The 19,205-nt window shown below is 41.1% G+C and overlaps 1 protein-coding gene across 4 annotated transcripts in view; it reads right to left on the bottom strand.

Moving 5' to 3' along the window:
- The window catches only part of RBM47 (RNA binding motif protein 47), a 161,486-nt gene that overhangs the window by 139,834 nt on the left and 2,447 nt on the right, over window positions 1–19,205 (bottom strand). The gene's annotated exons all lie outside the window — the stretch shown is intronic.

Here is a 19,205-nt window from a genome sequence, read left to right on the forward strand (position 1 = left end):
ATGTTCCACTTTAAGTAAATGCATTGAAGCAAAACAAAAGTGAGCTGATTTAAAGAAGAACGTTAATTAAACAATGATATAGGTGAAATATAGGCATGGGAAGAATTGCAAAGGTGGTAGGAAATGGTTGGTATTGGGGAACTAATATAGAAAGACAGAGAACAAGGAGCAGTTTTCAAATAGAAGAATGACACATCCGATGAGTCTTTCACGAGGACACGGCTGGTGGAGGACACCCAGGTGTCTGGCTGCATCTATCACTCTCTCCTGCACCCGCTTGCCCTTTAATCCCACCTGGACAGTTCCACAGACTGGGCTTGCTTTGCCCCGCGACCATGCGCCTTTGTAGCATAGCTAGGTGGTGGTTGGGCAACGAATTCTGGAGCCAGAATGCCTGGATTTGGACCCCAGCTCGCCACTTACTGGCCGGTAATTTGGGTACACTGTTGTGCATCGTCGTTCCATATGCCAGCTCACCGGGTTACAACCCAAAGAACTCAAAAAGTCGGTATTTGTAAAGGGTTCCAAACGTGCCTGACAGTCAGCAAGTCCTGTGCTACACACGTACGTGTTCGTGAAAATAATGGGTCTTATCCACCCTAAAATCCACGCTCCCTCGTATGTCTTGCAAAACCTTTCTGTTTATTCAAAATTCAGTTGAAACCAAATGGCCATCAACTGATGAATATATAAAGAAAATGTGGTATGTCCACACAGTGAAATAGTTCCGGCCATAAACAGGAATGCAGAGCAGATACATGTTACGACATGGACAGACCTTGAAAACATATATGCTAAGTGAAACGAGCCGGATACAAAGGCCACATATTGTCTGATTCTGTTGATAAGAAACGTGCGGAATAAGCAGACCCATGGAGACAGAAAGTAGGTTAGTGGTTGCCAGGAGCTAGGGGAGAGGGAAACGGGGAGTGACTGCTTACCTGACATGGGATTTCTTTTTGGGGTAATGAAAATATTCTGGAATTAGATAGTGGTAATGGTTACACAACTTTGCAAATACACTAAAAACCACTGAATTACACTTCAAAATGGTGAAATTTATGGTACGTGAATTCTCTCCGAAACAAACAAACAAGCAATCCAGCTAAAAGACCATCTCCCCTCTCTGATTGCCCTTTTCCTCTGGGCTCCCCTGTTCAGATCACATGCCTTGTTATAGCACAGTACTTTAGCGTAAGACAGTTATCCCCAGTGGGGTGTGAACAGGAGGAAAGGAAAACTGCCCTGCTCGCCTACAATGCCCCAGAATTTAGCAGAATGACCCAAACCCAGTAGTTGCTCCAGTAAATGCTCATCGATATAGTAAGCAGAACATTCATTACCACCTGAGGGAAGAGCAGGTTTGAAGAGTAATTTCCTCAAGGGTGTAGGCTCTGAAGTTCCAACCCAGTAGCAAAAGGTCTCATGCCCCTGCACAGGGGCCCAACCCTGCCAAGTATTAAAGAGTGTGTACAAAATAGCATAAAAAGCCCTTTCTTTCGCCATCGAGATTGAAACAAGCTTAGACTTGGATTTCTTTCTCTCTCCTGTCAACTAGGCTTGTTTGTGCTGGGCAAACATGCAAATCCTGAATTTAGAGATTGTTGGAGCACTAAGAGTCTCTGCTCTGATAATCGCTGGCCTGCCAAAGCCACTGTTAGAGAAACAGGTACAATTGAACGCTGGCATGGAAGCAACACTCTGGGCGCGCACATGTTATGCAGTAACTGGAAGCAGCAGAAATCCCACAACCGTGGCGCTATCGAATGAAGGTGAGCGTCTTATCCGTACGTTCCTCAGAGTCAGCCTGCTAATCCCGCTGTCATCGCTGATTTGGAAAAACAAGATGACACGAAACATGTGAGCTATCTGCAGTGTTTGGATACACTTCTATCCTTTTTATATCCACATTGTTTGGGGAGGCGGGTGTGAAACAGAAAGACACGAGAGAATGAGAACTTCAATTTACAATGCCTGGATTAAACTGTGGGTCCCACGTGAGCTCAGCAGTCCTCTCACGGAGCCTCGGTGCCCACCTCTGTAAGATGGGGACCACGGATAGCGCAGGGCTGGTGTGTAGATTACGTGAGCTAAAGTGAGGGACGGTCATAGACAGAATTGCAGGGTGGTGTAGGACAACTACGTGAAAAAAAAAAAAAAAAAAAAGAGGCTCAAACACATTACAAAAGACCCTAAAGGAAAAGAGCACAAAATTTAAGTAGAACTCTGGTAATTTTTCTTCCATTTTAGTTTCCTTTTTTTTTTTTAACTTTCTATGAAGTAAAGTACACGCTTTGCCCATGAGACAAAGTCCTTGTGATCTGTTTTCTTCCCACATCTTCGCCTCATGTCTTGCCAGGCTCAGGGATTCCCCCCTAAATAGCAACTACCTACCTGTTTCCATATCTCTGAGCCTCTATCAAGGCTCATTCAAGAATCACCTCTAATTCGGGAGCTGAACTTCCCGGTTTCAAACTCTGGCTCCGTCCTTACCAAGCTATGTAACCCGAGGCAAGTTACTTAACCTCTCTGTACTTCAGAAAGGTTCTGGTCTGTGGAATGAGGATAATAATTGTATGTACCTCATAGTGGCTTTATGCGGATTAAATGAGTTAATCTTTGTAAAGTGCTTAGAATAGGACTAGGCACTTAAGACATGTTATGTAAATGTTAGATATATTAAGGGTCTTATTTTTATGAGGACCCTAAAATCTCCCTTTTGCCCTGCTACTCCCCTTCAGGTTAAACTGATGCTATTGATTCCAGTAGCATCTAGAATATTTCATTTTTAACATGTCTGTCTGTCTGTACCAGACCACAAACTCCTTTAAAGCAGATCTATTCTTATTCCTAGAAGATAAATGTAGGCACAAAACAAAGAGTTTTCAGCGAATCAATGAACAAATAAACAAACACCTCTATTCTAGAAAGAACAAAAGAACTTTTTTGTTTGTTGGTTTACATGTCTCACCTTGTCTGTGAGCTCCTGAAGAACCCAGAGTATTTCTGGGGCGCCTGGGTGGCTCAGTCAGTTAAGCCTTCGACTTCAGCTTAGGTCATGATCTCACGGTCCATGGGTTCGAGCCCCACGTCGGGCTCTGTGCTGACAGCTCAGAGCCCGGAGCCTGCTCCAGATTCTGTCTCTCCCTCTTTCTCTCTGCCCCTCCCCTGTTCACGCTCTGTCTCTCTCTGTCTCTCTCTCGAAAATAAATAAACATTAAAAAAGAAAAAAATAAAAGAACTGAGAGTATTTCTAATCCATTTTGCATCTCCAATGCCTGGTACAGAACCTACATGCACCCAATGAATAAATGGCTAGAGCTATTACTACCAAACAGGCCAACAAAACACACTGCATTTTCAAGAATAGTTTTGCAAGTCAAGTCAAAAGCATTATTCAAGACTTGAGAAAAACCATATGGCATCTTAGATTAATTTGTCCAACACAAAGATAATCATGAATATATATATATATATATATATATATATATATATATATATGTGTGTGTGTGTGTATATATGTGTGTGTGTGTGTATATATATATATATATATATATATATATATATATATATATATAAAACAATCATGAGAGAAGCAACTAAAATAATCAAACTTGGGATATTAGTTCTCCATATAAGATGTATACCTTTTCAGAACAGAAAGATGAAGACTGAGATAAAAGAGAACTCAAATGTCAAAAGCATGAAGGGACAAGAGAGCCAGGGCTCAATTAAATTAGCTACAACTAGAAGCCTAAAAGTTAGCTTTACATAAGGGTAGTAAATGGTAGAACCAGTTGTCCCTAAAGATAGAAGGCAGGAGAGTGGAGATAAGCTCCCCAGAATCTGAATGAATTCACTCATTCATCATGTAATTCACTCAACGGATCAGTAACGTGTGTGTGTGTGTGTGTGTGTGTGTGTGTGTGTAGAGATAATGGTGTGTGTGTGTGTGTGTGTGTGTGTGTGTGTGTGTGTAGAGATAATGGTATCTAGGGTCCTGAACCTAACTGACATTCAAACTGTAACTAGAAATTCCAGGAATTACCTTACATGACCTGACCTGGCATAACACAAAGGGTATTCCATGATTGTAAATAATTTCTTATAATAACTACATAAACCATAAACTAAGCTTCCCTCAGCTAAGAACAACTGCAAACCTAAATGCAGTTATCTTTCTTCCCCAAATCTCCAGGACATCAAATAGTAACACAAATGTTTCTTCAAAGGAAAATGTCAGCCTAGTACATGGAGTTCATTTCTAACCATCCTTTAACGTTTGCTGTCTTTCTAAATGTGCCTGTATACCAGCATGTATTTATTTAACATAGATCTTCTCTCAGTTTAAAGCAATGTATAAGGATTTTTCATTTTAAATGAATTTAAAATACAGACTTGATAAAACATAGGATTTAATCTAAAGCTTTCAACTGAAGGTACCTTTCAGTCTGAAAAGATTCTAACAAACTTTCTCAAAACCCAGCTCTGTTAGAAATTTATAAATGCCAAGATGCCTCTTAAAAAAAAAAAGAAAGAAAGAAAAGAAAGCATAGCAAAATTTTGTGAGTGTTTTGGTGATGAGTAGGTACTAAGGAAAAATTCTCAGAACCTGAGAAGGGGGTGCAGTGACTGACATTAAGCACTGAACCTGTGGCAAAGAGAAAAATAAACTGTTAATTGGGGATTTTTTCAAACTTAATTGGGGTGCTGGCAAACACTTGCATCCTAAGAACGAAGTTCAGCTCTGGGGCACCTGGGTGGCTCAGTTGGTTGGGTGTCTGACTCTTGATGTTGGCTCAGGTTGTGATCTAGTGGTTGTGAGATCGAGCCCCGAGTTGGGCTCCTTGCTGAGCGTGGAGCCTACCTGGGATTCTCTCTCTCCCTCTCTCTCTGCCCCTCCCCACTTGGGCTTGCTCTCTCTTTCTCTCTCAAAATAAATAAACTTAAGATTAAAAAATTTTTTTAAAGAACTGAGTTCAGTTCAACTTTGTCCTGACCTTGTCGCCCAAACTCATTCTCTGACCCTGAATCTTCAGCAAAGAGATGGGTGTTAAAAACTAAAGGAAGAAACACTATTTGCTCAAGTTGTATAGGACTGCAGAGGTTGTGGAGAGCAAAGACTAGTCTACAATAGGGTTTCTCAACCTGGGCACCACTGACATTTGGGGACAGATAATTCTTTGTTGTGAGAGGCTGTCCAGTGCACTGCAGGTTGTTTAGCCCCATCCCTGGCCTCTGCCTGTAGATGCCAATAGCACCCCATCCCTCCCAGACTGTGGCAACCCAATAATATCCCCAGACACTGCCAAAAGTCCCCTGGGAGGACAATCCTCCCCAGAAGAGAAGCACTGGTCTAGAATCACCCTATATGCCCACAATATTATCTATCCCAAATGGGATAGCAATCAAGAATCAAGTCTATAAGAATTTTGCAAGATATGGACAAGCCATCCAACCTAGAAAACCTAGTTTTCTTCCTATGATTCAATGCCAAAGTAACTGCCCTTGTAATTCATCCCCCTTCCCCTCCATTTACTCCTATCACCCTGATCTTCCCTTTAGATATCCTAGGAGAAACCTCTTACATATTTGAACTGTGAAAGTAAAAGGACTTAGAGAAATTTGGGGTGTGCAAAGCATGTCTAGTCCCGAATCCTCCCTCCTTTCTATCCAGTTTTTTAAAAATTTTATTTAATTTCAACCCTCTGTTCTCCATATTTAAGAATCTCTTATGTTTTTGTCCCCCTCCCTGTTTTTATATTATTTTTGCTTCCCTTCCTTTATGTTCATCTGTTTTGTATCTTAAGGTCCTCATATGAGTGAAGTCATATGATATTTGTCTTTCTCTGACTAATTTTGCTTAGCATAATACCCTCTAGTTCCATCCACGTAGTTGCAAATGGCAAGATTTCATTCTTTTGATTGCCGAGTAATACTCCATTGTGAATATGTGTGTGTATATATATATATATATATATACACCACATTTTCTTTATCCATTCATCCATCTATGGACATCTGGGCTCTTTCCATACTTTGGCTATTGTTGATTGTGCTGCTATAAACATGGGGGAGCACACCTGTATCCCTTGGATAAATACCTAGTAGTGCAATTGCTGGGTTGTAGGGTAGTTCTATTTTTAATTTTTTGAGGAAACTCCACTGTTTTCCAGAGTGGCTGCACCAGCTTGCATTGCCACCAACAATGCAAAAGAGATGCTCTTTCTCTGCATCCTCGCCAACATCTGTTGTTGCCTGAGTTGTTAATGTTATCTATCCAGTCTTAAAGGCAAGGAAATGGAAAGCCAGTAAGGTGAAGTGCCATATCCAAGGTCACTTATCTGCTAAGTCAGTGGCAGATCTTGATAAAAAGACTGGTCCTAGTGCAGGGATTTTCCCAAACCTGACCTCGTTTACGAAGCTTTACAAGAATCTGGATCCTGACCACTACTTACCAAGCAAGTTGCTTAACCCATCAGTGCCTCATTTTCACCTTTGCCAAATGAAGATAATAATAATAGTAGGATCTACTTCTTAGGGGTAGTTCCGTTAATCAAATGAGGTCATGCCTGGCATACAGTAAGTGCTCATTCAATGTCAGCCGTTATTAGCCACTATTACTTTCTGGTTTTAACTTTCAATTCCAAATAGCTCAGCAATTACTCAAACACAAGCCTCCCTCTTACTTTTTTTTTAATTTTTTTTTTTAATGTTTTTATTTATTTTTGAGACAGAGAGACAGAGCATGAGCAGGCGAGGGGCAGAGAGAGAGGGAGACACAGAATCTGAAGCAGTCTCCAGGCTCTGAGCTGTCAGCACACAGCCTGACGCCGGGCTCGAACTCACAGACTGTAAGATCATGACCTGAGCCGAAGTCGGACGCTCAACCAACTGAGCCACCCAGGCGCCTCCTCCCTCTTACTCTTTGTGATTATTGAGGGTACACATTATAGCAGCTCCTCACCAGAGTAACTTTCTTATCAAAAACACAATTTAAATGAATGTGAAACCTACATATCCTTTTGGTAAGTGACCCATCTTATGCACAAATCCAAACCACACCACTTGGCCCAATTAAGCAATAATAAATTTGATTACGCCTCAGGGGCTCCACGGCTGTTGACACACCAGAATGCAAGGCTGCAGCCGTTGACAGTTTCTACGCCATGATTACAAAACACTGTCCATTGTAACCTCTTCTCCCACCTCCACCCACCACCCCTAATAGTTGATGACTTTTTAAAACATTACTTTTCTAAAACAGTTTTTTAAAACATGTTTTTTTAAAACATTACTTTTAGACGGAAGTCTTCCAGTATTTTTAAATAGCATTCTAGTCCTACAAATTTAAAAATATACACTCAGTCTTTTTTTTTTTTTTCTTTCTAGAGAAACCACTGGTGGGGGAGGAGGGCTTGCAGCGGTGGAACTGAAACAGATAAAGCTTCCATTCCTCTAAGCTCCAAAAGCCGTATGCCTTATTTGTAATCATACTCTGAGTGCTCGCTCTACAAATTCAAAACTCGGGTTTGCTAGATACAAATCAGCCTTTCACAATATACGTTCAAGTGTGTCTGGGGTAACTGGGTGGCTCAGTAGGTTAAGTGTCCAACTCTTGGTTTCAGCTCAGGTCATGACCTCACATTTCACAGGATCAAGGCCCATGTAAGGATCTGCATGGACAGCCTGGAGCCTGCTTGGGATTCTCTCTCCGCCCCCCCCCCCCCGCCCCTCCTCCACTCACTTTCTCCCTCCCTCTCTCTCTCTCAAAATAAAGAAATAAACTTTAAAAATGAATAAAGTGTGTCTGTATTGGCTTCCAGTTTCCACTCACATAATAAGCAGAAGTACAGAGGACCCTTTGGAAAGTTAGGTAGAGAAAGACAAGAAATAATATTTGCATGTTCTAAATGGATCCATTAAAAAAATTGTTTTTAATGTTTTTATTTTATTTTTGAGAGAGACAGACAAAGAGACAGAGACAGAGCATGAGCAGGGGAGGGGCAAAGAGAACAGGAGACACAGAACCTGAAGCAGGCTCCAGGCTCTGAGCTGTCAGCACAGAGCCCGATGTGGGGCTCAAACCCACGAACCGTGAGATTGTGACCTGAGCTGCAGTCGGACCCTTAACCAACTGAGCCACCCAGGCGCGCCACCCCCTTTTTTTTAAACGTTTTTATTTCATTTTTGAGAGAGAGAGAGAGAGAGAGAGAGAGGATCCATTTTTTTAATGGATCCATTTTTATATGTTGACATTTAGAGCATGAATTTGCATGCCCCTAAATGGTTGTAACTCACAAGGAAATCCAGTTACATCCTGCAATATTTTTATCTTCTATAATATGGGATGAACTCTTTGTTCATGCACGATTTACACTTAGCTTTCAATATTAAATGTTATTAAATATAGACTAGTACATAATGCACATTAAATATCTTTTCTATATTAAGCATGTCATATTCAATTATATCGGCATTTATATTTATTATATATTGACATATAATGTTAAATATATAAAGCAAATGTCAAACGTATATTCAATATTGAAATATTAAATACATATAGGATTAATTTGAATTAGAAGATTTTTGATAGCTGAAACTATACTTAAGATTTTTTAATGTTTTTTAAAGATTTTTTTTAAGTAATCTCTATACTCAACATGGGGCTCCAGCTCACAACCCAAGATTTGTTGGCTCTACCAACACAGCCAGCCAGGCACCCCTAGATTTTTTAATGTTAACCCATCCCTCCACCAGTTTTCTATACACAATAGATACTCAGTGTTAGAATATTATTTTGTCATTTGTAATATATAAATAAAGGTCATACACCTAACCTGTATCTGCAAAATAATATTCTGTCATTTGTAATATATAAATACAGGTCATACACCTAACCTGTATCTGCAAATCTGGCCATAGTGAGAAGGAGAGAACTAGTAAAATGCAAAATAGTTGCCTAGAAGAGGTGCCTCCTGCTTTGCTGGCGGCATCCGATACAAAGGGAAACTTTCAACATCTCCCTGGGCGGGTTTAACAGGTGTCTCAGTAAACATGCCCAAACCAGAATGCTTGATTCTCTCTGCCCCCCTCAAACCTGCTCTCCCTCAGTCTCCTCATCGACCTGGGAATTCACGCCAGAATCCTCATTCCTTCCCTCACCCCTACATCCGGGCCATCACCAAATACTGCTATTTCCGCCAGTTGGTGAACTCCTGCCACTGCCAAACACAGACTTCGAGAGGGCAGGAACAGGCACAGAAGAATCGCAGGCAGTCAACCCGCTTCCCTCCACCTCCAGGGCCAACCTTTCTTGCCTCCCTTCAATCCAGTCTTCTCCCAGCTGCCAGTTATCTTTTAACTAGCAAATTGTCTTTCATGGCTTCCCACTGGGCTCAAGAGTAACAAAGCGCAAACTCTTCTCCCATGGTCTTGAAGGGCCTACATACTCCAGGTCTCAGTAACCCCCAAACTACCTCATGATCCCCTGCCCTTCACTGCACCACTGCAGCAACATCGGCCTTCTTTATGACCCCGACATGCCAAGCTTTCTGAAGCAACCTTAGGACTTTCATAAACGCTACTCCATCCAGCAAGGATCTTTCTGTCCGTCAGACGCCTTCCAGCATCCACCTCCCCGGAGGAGCCTTCTTTTGAACCACCTGGCTAGGAGAATCCCACCTATCATCTTTATAGTTCCTGGTAATTCCTTCAGAGTACTGAATCCCATCTCCATGCCCAAAGAAAGCCCTAAGAGGGCAGAGGACTATTATTCTCCACAGCATACCTGATACCCTGTGTCTGGCACATAGCAGCTACTCAATAAATAATAGCTGAGTCTGTGTCTACATAAGAAAAATTGGTCTTTCCATGGGGGAAGGGAAGGGGAAAAAATAGTTTACAAACAGAGAGGGAGGGAGGCAAACGATTAAGAGACTCTTAAATACAGAGAACAAACTGAGGGTTGATGGGGGGGTGGGGAGCAGGGGAGAGCAGAAAATGGGTGATGGGCATTGAGGAGGGAGGGCACTTGTTGGGATGAGCACTGGGTGTTGTATGTAAGTGATGAATCACGGGAATCTACCCCAAAACCACGAGCACACTGTATACACTGTATGTTAGCCAACTTGACAATAAATTATATTAAAGAAAGAAAGAAAGAAAGAAAGAAAGAAAGAAAGAAAGAAAAGAAAAGAAATGAAAAGAAAAATTGCCTGGTTTAAACCAGTTTAATTCATATTCATCTTTTTTTTCAAGTGTACCTACTTACTGGGTCTATATTTTGATAAATTTTTCTAACTCATAAATAATGACCAGCAGCTGTCTACGTAGGCCATTGTTAAGATAAGTCTAATGTAACATTTATGTGCTGTTCATTTTTAATGTCCCATTCAGTACATATAGTAAATAAAAAATGACTTTCAGAAAGTACTATTAATTATTAGCTGTTTATTAGGTGTATTTAGTTTTTTGCAATCGCTCAACAAATTGTCCAGTCACTATCAATTGTGATGAGTGCTTCCAAATCAACTTGGAAGTGAAAAAAATCCAAATAATTCTAACTCAGCCACAAGCCAGGATCAACACCAGTCAAAAGCAACTAAATCCAGGATCTTCACGTACCTTCAGCAGAATTTATATACTATGGTTTTGTTTTGTTTCTTTAATGCGAAGAACCTTGCTGGAGGGTGTACTCACCTTCAAGGGCCAGTTCTAATGTTTCCAACCCTAGTAGCCACAGGATTCTATCAGCCATGGGATAAGCTCTTTCCGGTCCAAGTATAGCTCTAAAAAAGGCATGAGGACACACAGAGGGAGCTGTACCACCAAGGACCAAGAAATGCAGTTTTGCCAAACCAAGGTCACCGTGCAAAAGGAGACAGTGAAGCTGGGGCCAGCAAACAAGTACAACAGGTCAGAGAGTTGTTATGCCACTCAGTAAAAGGCAAGACCGAGGTTTTGTGCAAAGGTTCTGGGGAAATATCAAAGACGCAAACAATGACACTACCACTCTTGTTGCAGGCCATGTCAAGGCAAAGTACCTTTGCAAGCTCTGCAACCAAGAAAAATCTAGATGGAATCCTGTAGCGGCAATTGGCATTTGGCAAAATTTCAAAGGTCAAAAGAGACAGTTAAAAAACAACAAACTTGACAGTTACTTTCAGAACAATCATTCATTATAATTAAATGACAATAGAAAAAGCAATAAACAGCACAGCAACATGAGTTAGACAAGTGTAATTATCTGTAGGGCATGCAATTCACAAGACTGGTTCAAAACAGGGCTGTAAGAATCAGATGGAAATCACAAAAAGATTGCCAAAGACGAGGCTTTGATTTGGAAACGGTGAAATGATTGCGCCATCCCCACACTCAGCCTTGCCTTGCTCTTTACTTAGTCATCAGCCTCCATCAAATGCTCCTGGTGACACAGAAAAGAGTGAAACCAGAGAAAATATGGCAGCTTCACAGAGGAAATCTGGGAGAAAATTCATGTTTATTCAGAAAGATGTATTCATGGTTGTATCTTGAGTAGAACTCTAACTCAAGTTATACTACACTTGCTGTCATACTCGTGCTGTGTATAAGCCTGTGTGTTTTATTCATTCATTCAACAAATATTTACTGAGCACCTACTCTGTGGCAGACTCCACTCTAAGGTACTTGGGATACATCAATAAATGAAACAGACACTGTAGTGGGGAAGAGACAATGAACTAAAAAGTACCAAATAAAAAAATAGAGCAGGGTACGGAGATAGTGCCAACAGGAAGGAGGAAGTGCTTTTTTAGATAAAAGGAGGAAGAACAAAGAGCTGAAGAAGGTGAAAAAGTGAGTCATGCAGATATTTGGGGAAAATGGTTCAGGGAGAGGGAGCAGCCAGTGCAAAGGCCCTGAGGCATGAAACTGTGACTAAAACAGAGTAAGGAAGAGTGATAGGAGATGAAATTACAGAGGTAAAGAAGTATAGTGCCTCACTGGCTTTTAAGTGAGATGGACAGGGACATCTCAGCAGGAGACTGACATGATCTGACTTCTATTTTAAAATAATCCTTCTAGGCAATGTGTCAAGAACAGTGTATGGGTGAGGGCAAAGGTGAAAACAAGGAGAACAGAAAAGCAGATTCTGCAGTTCCAATGACTAGTTCACTGACTAGTTCTAGTCAGTGGAAAAAGGTTCAATCGAGGGATGCCTGGGTGGCTCAGTTGGTTAAGCGTCCAACTTCAGCTCAGGTCGATTTCATGGTTCATGGGTTCAAGGCCTGCATCTGACAGCTCAGAGCCTGGAGCTTGGTTTGGATTCTGTGTCTACCTCTCTCTCTCTCTGCCCCTCCTCCATTCAGTCATGCGCGTTCTCTCTCTCTCTCAAAAATAGAAAGAAAGAAAGAAAGAAAGAAAGAAAGAAAGAGAAAGAAAGAGAAAGAAAGAGAAAGAAAGAGAGAGAAAGAAAGAAAGAAAGAAAAAAGAAAAGAAAAGAAAGAAAGAAAAGGGCAAGACCCATGACAAATTACTAGGGGAATGACCCCTAGGTTCCACTCTGGGAAGGGTGCTGGGAAAATATTCCAAGATCCCTGCCTTCCCAGGCTTGGTGTCCGCACTGAGAGTGCTGTCTATGCAGGCAGAGCAAATGCAAATGTAAGGCACAAATCCCAGGGCTCATTAGTACCATCTGAGCTGGTAGTTTCTGTTTACTCACTGGCAAATCTACATATAACTTGAAGTAGATCCCGGAACCCACAATGAAGGGCAAAGAGCAAAGGAGGTCCCTGAGCCAAACTATTGTTTGCACCAAGTGGGAAGAGTTTACTTGTTACTGGATTCCCTTTGCTCTGCAAATAGGATTTTCACTAGAGGCAATCTCTCAACAGTTGGGGATCATCTGTCCTCCTTCCTCACCACTTTTCCTTAGCCAAGAGTATAGCACCAGCCCACTGACAAAACCATACCTTTGTGGTTCACAGATGTGTGTTCACCTGACATTATTTCCTCTCTCGGATCTCTTTGTTCACTTTCTCTAATTTGGGGAAAATGTGCTTTTTCCTAACGATGATTAATAAATTCCTCCTAATTTTAAGAAAATGCATTTTCTCCCCTATTTCAGAGTTACCTAGTAACAAGTCTGAGCTTTTTAAAGGATGTTAATTAAAGAGCAAGAGGGAAAAAAGAGGTATAAACTTTAAACAATGCACTGTAAAACTTCACCCCCTGCCTACCCCTGGCCTCTCTCATCCTGCCATGCTTTCAGAGGCTGGGCTGTGAGGGGCACTTGGGTGGCTCAGTCGCTTCAGTGTCACTTTTGATCTCAGCTCAGGTCATGATCTCAGGGTTTGTGGGTTCGAGCCCCGTGTGGGGCTCTGCGCTAACAGCATGGAGCCTGCCTGGGATTCTGTCTCTCTCTCTCTCTCTCAAAATAAATTTAAAAACTTTAAAAAAAAAAAAAAAAAGGAGGCTGGGCTGTGGATGGGGCTTCTGTTCTTGCTCAGTCCTGTCTGAGTTCAGTACAGCTCCACCATATTTCCTCTATGTAACAATTTTTGGTAAATTTGTGGGGAAAAAAAAAGAAGTTACTCAAATAAATGTGTATAATACAGGGGTGTCTTGCTAGCTCAGTTGGTAGACCATGCAACTCTTGATCTCAGGGTCGTGAGTTCAAGCCCCACACTGGGCCTAGAGCTTACCTTAAAAAAAATGTATAATACATACCCATGGAATGCAGAAATGCCATTATTTTAGATGGTAATATATCTGGGCAAAGAAATTCTTATTTATTGGGCTCTCAACTATAAACTAGAGACATTGAGGTATACAGACATTATTCAGACACAAATCCTATCTCCAAGGAACTTAATTTGGGTTTGGTAGAGAAAATAGTGAATGCACAAAAGTAAGAAATGATATAAAATGCCTTGTAAGGCAGATAAGGCATTATGGCAGTTCTAAGAAAGTCCCAGAGTATATATTATGATTATAATGAATTAATACTAACCAACAAAAGTTGCAACAGGAATTATTTAAGTTCGATGTACTTAAGGTTTTTTTTTTTTTTTTTACACAGAATATTCCTATTTTGCATTAGCCATCTCTAAGAACCTATATTCGGTTTTCAGCAGGGCGCTCGGCAGTCTCTCACCAACAGATATAACAGTATTATCCCTTTTGTTCCTAATCAACATCTTATAGCTTACCAAAAGAGAGAAGGGAAAAAAAAAAGTGTACCTTGGTGATTCTAAGTAACATTTTCTCCATACAACTAAGACACAAAAACCAAAAGAAACTTAGCCAAAAAGTGCCTATCTACAATGGCAATGGTCACTTGATCAAAGCCAAACAATGAGGTTAGGAAGAGAATCCTGGATCCAACCAGCAAGAGGTCATGAAAGAAAACTCTTACATGGAGTAGGGTCATGAGATAAGAATTCAAACACAAATGCACCCAAACATGACACATGTACATATCACTTTGACTACGGACCATAGTATATTGACCATGCGCCCAGCGCTGTTCTAACCTCTGCTCATACAGTAATTAATTTATTTAATCCTTTATTAATTTATTTAATCCTTATAACAACCCTGTAGAGTAACCCTATAACAACAACAGTTGGGGATGTTGAATCATGGACAGTTTTGTTTTGTGTTTTTTGTGGTTTTTTTTAGGTAACCTGCCTAACGTCCCCCCAGTTCATAAGTGGCACAGCCAGGATTCGAACCAAGGCAGTCCATGCTTTTAGCCACTCTGCCAAGAAGGTTGAATTAGGCACAGTAGTCATTCCTTTCCCCCAAACTGTCATTTTCACTCTGGCTAACCACCTTTTCTTTCTCTCCACGTGTGACCAAAATCTTGCTGACTACCCTGAGAACAAACTAGTCCACCCACAGAGGCGAGCTCCGCTCTGCACCAGCATGCTGCAGCTTTTCCCTTCTATAATCTAACTAAACTCCCGCGCACTAAATTCCCGCGCACTACATGCTCGCCTGGGAAGTCTAAAACAGTGAGATCATCTGCATGGAGAAACAGATCAGAGATATCAGCTGATAAACACACACACACACCAGGCCACTGAATTTTCTGGTAATAATAAGTTGCAGTGCCCCATTGAGTTTTCTGTGCCACCAAATCCTCCCAGTTCCAGTTACACAAAGGCAACTTTGTCTTGGGAAGGCTACTGAGAAGATGGGCCTAATCTTGGCAAGGGCTTTGAGGACCATGTTATTATTTTTAAAAATAAGTGACAACAAATATTAGTTAAGCTGTCTTTTCAAAACTCGCGGTGCTGTTATCGCCATTGACATGGATCCCTACTTTTAGAAACATGAATATTTGACTTGATCTTGAAAGGCCCAAATATACATTTTCAGGATGGCAATCAACTGATCTAAGAGAAGTAAGTAGCACCTGGAAAAAAAAAATCTCCTTTGTTTTATTACTTTTTTTTTTTTCTTTTGGCATGATGTGAAATGCGTCACAAAAATGATTGAGCCAGGTCTCAGTGCTCTGAAAGGTAAATATTTTTATTATAATTCTCACAGGTTGGCATTTCCTTGGTCAGGTAGAGGCATCCTGTTCCTGTTTCAGTGCACAATGCACCACATTCATTGTTCCCCACCCACTGCCCATTGGCACATGGAGTTAACTCTTGCTCACCCACCTGTGGATTATCCATAGCTTCTGGGATCAAATTGTCTTTCTCCCCACATGGTGGAAACTCAAGGAATATGAGCAAAATTGACTATTAGCGAAAGCAAAGCACGATCCGGAGGCTAAAAAATCAGAAACTCCTCTTTCACTCAACGTATACCCACTGAGCACCTCCCATGATCTGGGCACTGGGCCACCATGTTCCTAAGAACCACAAAACTACAGTATCCCCAAAGACAAATATCATGATTTGAGGAGACTTGGAGCTTATTTTCTTGATCGATGTGAATGGCTGTGACTCATAAATAAAATATATATATATTGCACTACCAGGAATCTGCTGAGGCCAAAGGATTGACATTTTCCCCAAATCACAAAGGGTTTTCAGGATTACACTAGCACTTTGCCTTCTCCTGACGTCATCTTTCTTAAATAGCCTTCAGAAAGGTAGAGATTGTACTTTTGATTTCTAAAACGACTCCACTCTTACAACATGACAGAGTTTACCAAGAGAGCAACTATAGACTACAGTCAATCATTTCTGGAATAGTGAGTGTCAGTTTACCTAATGTTTTGTATTTTACAAACATATAAACTGTACACGTATGTCTAAACATACCTACAAATCATTTTACATAAATTAAGTTCCTCTGACGACAACAACGGGATATTCACAACAACAAAACAGAATGCTCATATTATACACATAAGTTCCATCAACTGAACTGTGATTTTTTTTCTTTCAGGAGGCTAAGAAATCAGGAGTCTTAAACCACCACAGAAAGTAGAGGAAGAGTGGAACACAGTTGAGAGTCTTCCTTTTGTAATCAGTTGACTTATGGTCCTACCCAGGGATGATATCTTGAACCCTTTCAAACTAGGCATCTATTGCAGTGTGCAAGGAACATTGGAATTACAAAAGGGGGTGGGGATGAGCCTCAAATCCCTACAGTTGCCAGTTCCCCTGCAATAGTTTGAGGGCACTGATAAACCTCCATGTGAGCTTTCTGGTGAGTTCTACGTTACTAACAGTATTGGAACTCACCTGTCTCTTGGCCATTTCCTCCACCAGACATCTTTCTCCTTCTACTGGAAAATTCCTCCCTCACCTTTTCCAGGGCAAAATATACAAAGTTTCTGAAAAGAAGGGGCACACTGACTTCAAGGGGAGAACATCTTGTCCCTCCCCTCTTCCCCATGCAGATGCTGACAGAATAGAGGAAGAGGCAACTACGAGAGAAGCAGAAACCATCAGAAATCAAGTGCAGACCACTTGAGGAGAGTTTTACTGACAAGACGATTCAGACCACACACAAAAAGTGGCAGGGTGCCATTTCCCCCTAAATCCCTCTAACCTGAGATGTTTCCTACAACCTGAGGATCCAGCCGAACAATTACTTATTGCCATTTCCACGACAGTTCTTTTCTGGAGGATCTAAAGGCCTCCCACCTCATAACCCAAGTCATTCCTGCGTTGCCCTTCTTGAAAATCCTTTTTCAGTTGTTCTTCGAAGCCATTACTCTGAGCGGGTGGTTGTTTGGACTAACACATAGCTCTTACAACACTAAACCAGAAAATCGACACCATCATAAGACACAGAAACTGCGCCTAAGAGGTGAAATACATGTCTTCATCAGGCCAGTGGTTGAAACGTCCCAATATAACTTTTAACTTGGAATTATTCTGACAACCACTTTTTTTTATTATTTATTTATGTATTTTTACTTTAGAGAGAGAAAGAGAGTGCATGGGGGAGGGGGACAAAGGGAGGGAGAGAGAATCCCAAGCAGGCTTCACGCTCAGTGCCGACACGGGGCTCAATCCCATGACCCTGGGATCATGACCTGAGCCAAAATCAAGTGTCAGACACTTAACCTACTGAGGCATCCAGGAGCCCCTGACAACCACTTTTTTTTTTTAATTTTTTTAATGTTTATTTATTTTTGAGAGATAGAGCATGAGCAGGGGAGGGGCAGAGAGAGAGGGAAACACGGAAACCCAAGGAGGGTCCAGGCTCTCAGCTGTCAGCACAGAGCCTGACGCAGGGCTGGAACCCACAGACTGTGAGATCATGACCGGAGCTGAAGTCGGACACTTTACCGACTGAGCCACCCAGGCGCCCCTCCTAACAACCATTTTTTAAGCTGCATTCATATCTTCATCGTAACTTTAATGTTTAGCACACAAATTCTAGATTCAGGCGAAATATATCCTTTTCCTAAATCTAATGAATCCCAGACTTAAGCCCTCTTCAGAGTGAGTTTTTTCCTAGAATTATGCATCCTCTGGGAAAACCTGATCACAATTTCACTTGAACCCCAGTCCAATTATAAGATCTCTGTCCTCCTACCAGCACCCCTACATCTATTCCTCTGCCTATTCCTAAACAATCAGAAGACACTAGAAATGCAGAGGCGGAATCCTGTCTGAAACAAGCAAATACTTTCCTATAGCAGCCAAAACTCAATCATTTGGGACATGATTTACTTTTAATCTTCAGATCAAGAGTAGGATTTGGAAAGCAAAGGTATTTTGTAAAAAAAATAATAATAATAATTTCTTCTACTTTAACCTTCTAATCTTTGTTTAGATTACCTAGAGCAAGTTCCATTACTAACAAACCAAAGAGAACAGTCTAATCTAAATGTTCTTATCATGTGAGGTGAAAAAAATGTGAGTAGTCTTAAACATTAGTTACAGCAAGTATCTAGGACATGTGTCCAGAAGCACAGTTTTGTTGCTTTCTATCTCGAGTCTATCTTCAGTGTCACCAACTGTTTTGGGTGGAATCCTTTCAAAATTTAACCTAGAGCAGCAAGCGCAGTTGGGAATCAAAAACAAATATGTTGACTATTAAAACTATAGAGATTGGAATATAATGACGGTGCCAGATTTTCAATCCTACAAGCTTCAGAAAACTCAGTAACCAAGAGGAAGCCAAAATATCCTCAAAATTTGATTATTTTCGGCATACGTTCAAAAAGACCCTCGAACAGATGAATTTAAGAGTAGCCTCGTCAGGTAAAGAAGTATGACAGGTAGGCTAGCTACGCTTTGTTTTTGTCAGGTTATTTCTTCATTTAACAAATACTGAACATTAATAATGAAGCTAGACTTTTGTGAAATTTCTGATTCCTCATTCTCTCGGTACGCAGTTATTAAGACAAAGAGGCCAACGGTATGTGTTATCAGAACAGGGTGAATGAAGGATAAGGTAGGCAAGAAAGGATACAAAAACCCCCATTTCTTTCTTTTCCTCCTCCTGTTTCCCTTTCAGACTGAGTTGGTTTTGTTTCCCTCTAAGATTTCAGATCATCAGTCTGACAAAGATTATTGTTTAAATTAATGGCAACACAAATTCCTACAAAGGGCTATCTCACTGCCTTGTCTAGAGATTGTGTTTTACGCCACTGACAACCTTTCACCTTTCAGAATCGGCACCTGCAGTTCTCAAACATTCTTGATCTAAGTGCAGTTGTGCTTAAAACTGCGGCAACTTCTTCATGTTTGTGTGGCCAACCCTTTGCTTTCTCTCCCCTGAAAAATGTGTGTGACTCC

Source organism: Panthera onca, chromosome B1, assembly GCF_046562875.1.
Source record: "Panthera onca isolate mPanOnc1 chromosome B1, mPanOnc1 haplotype 2, whole genome shotgun sequence".
In the NCBI taxonomy this organism is placed as follows: Eukaryota; Metazoa; Chordata; class Mammalia; order Carnivora; family Felidae; genus Panthera; species Panthera onca.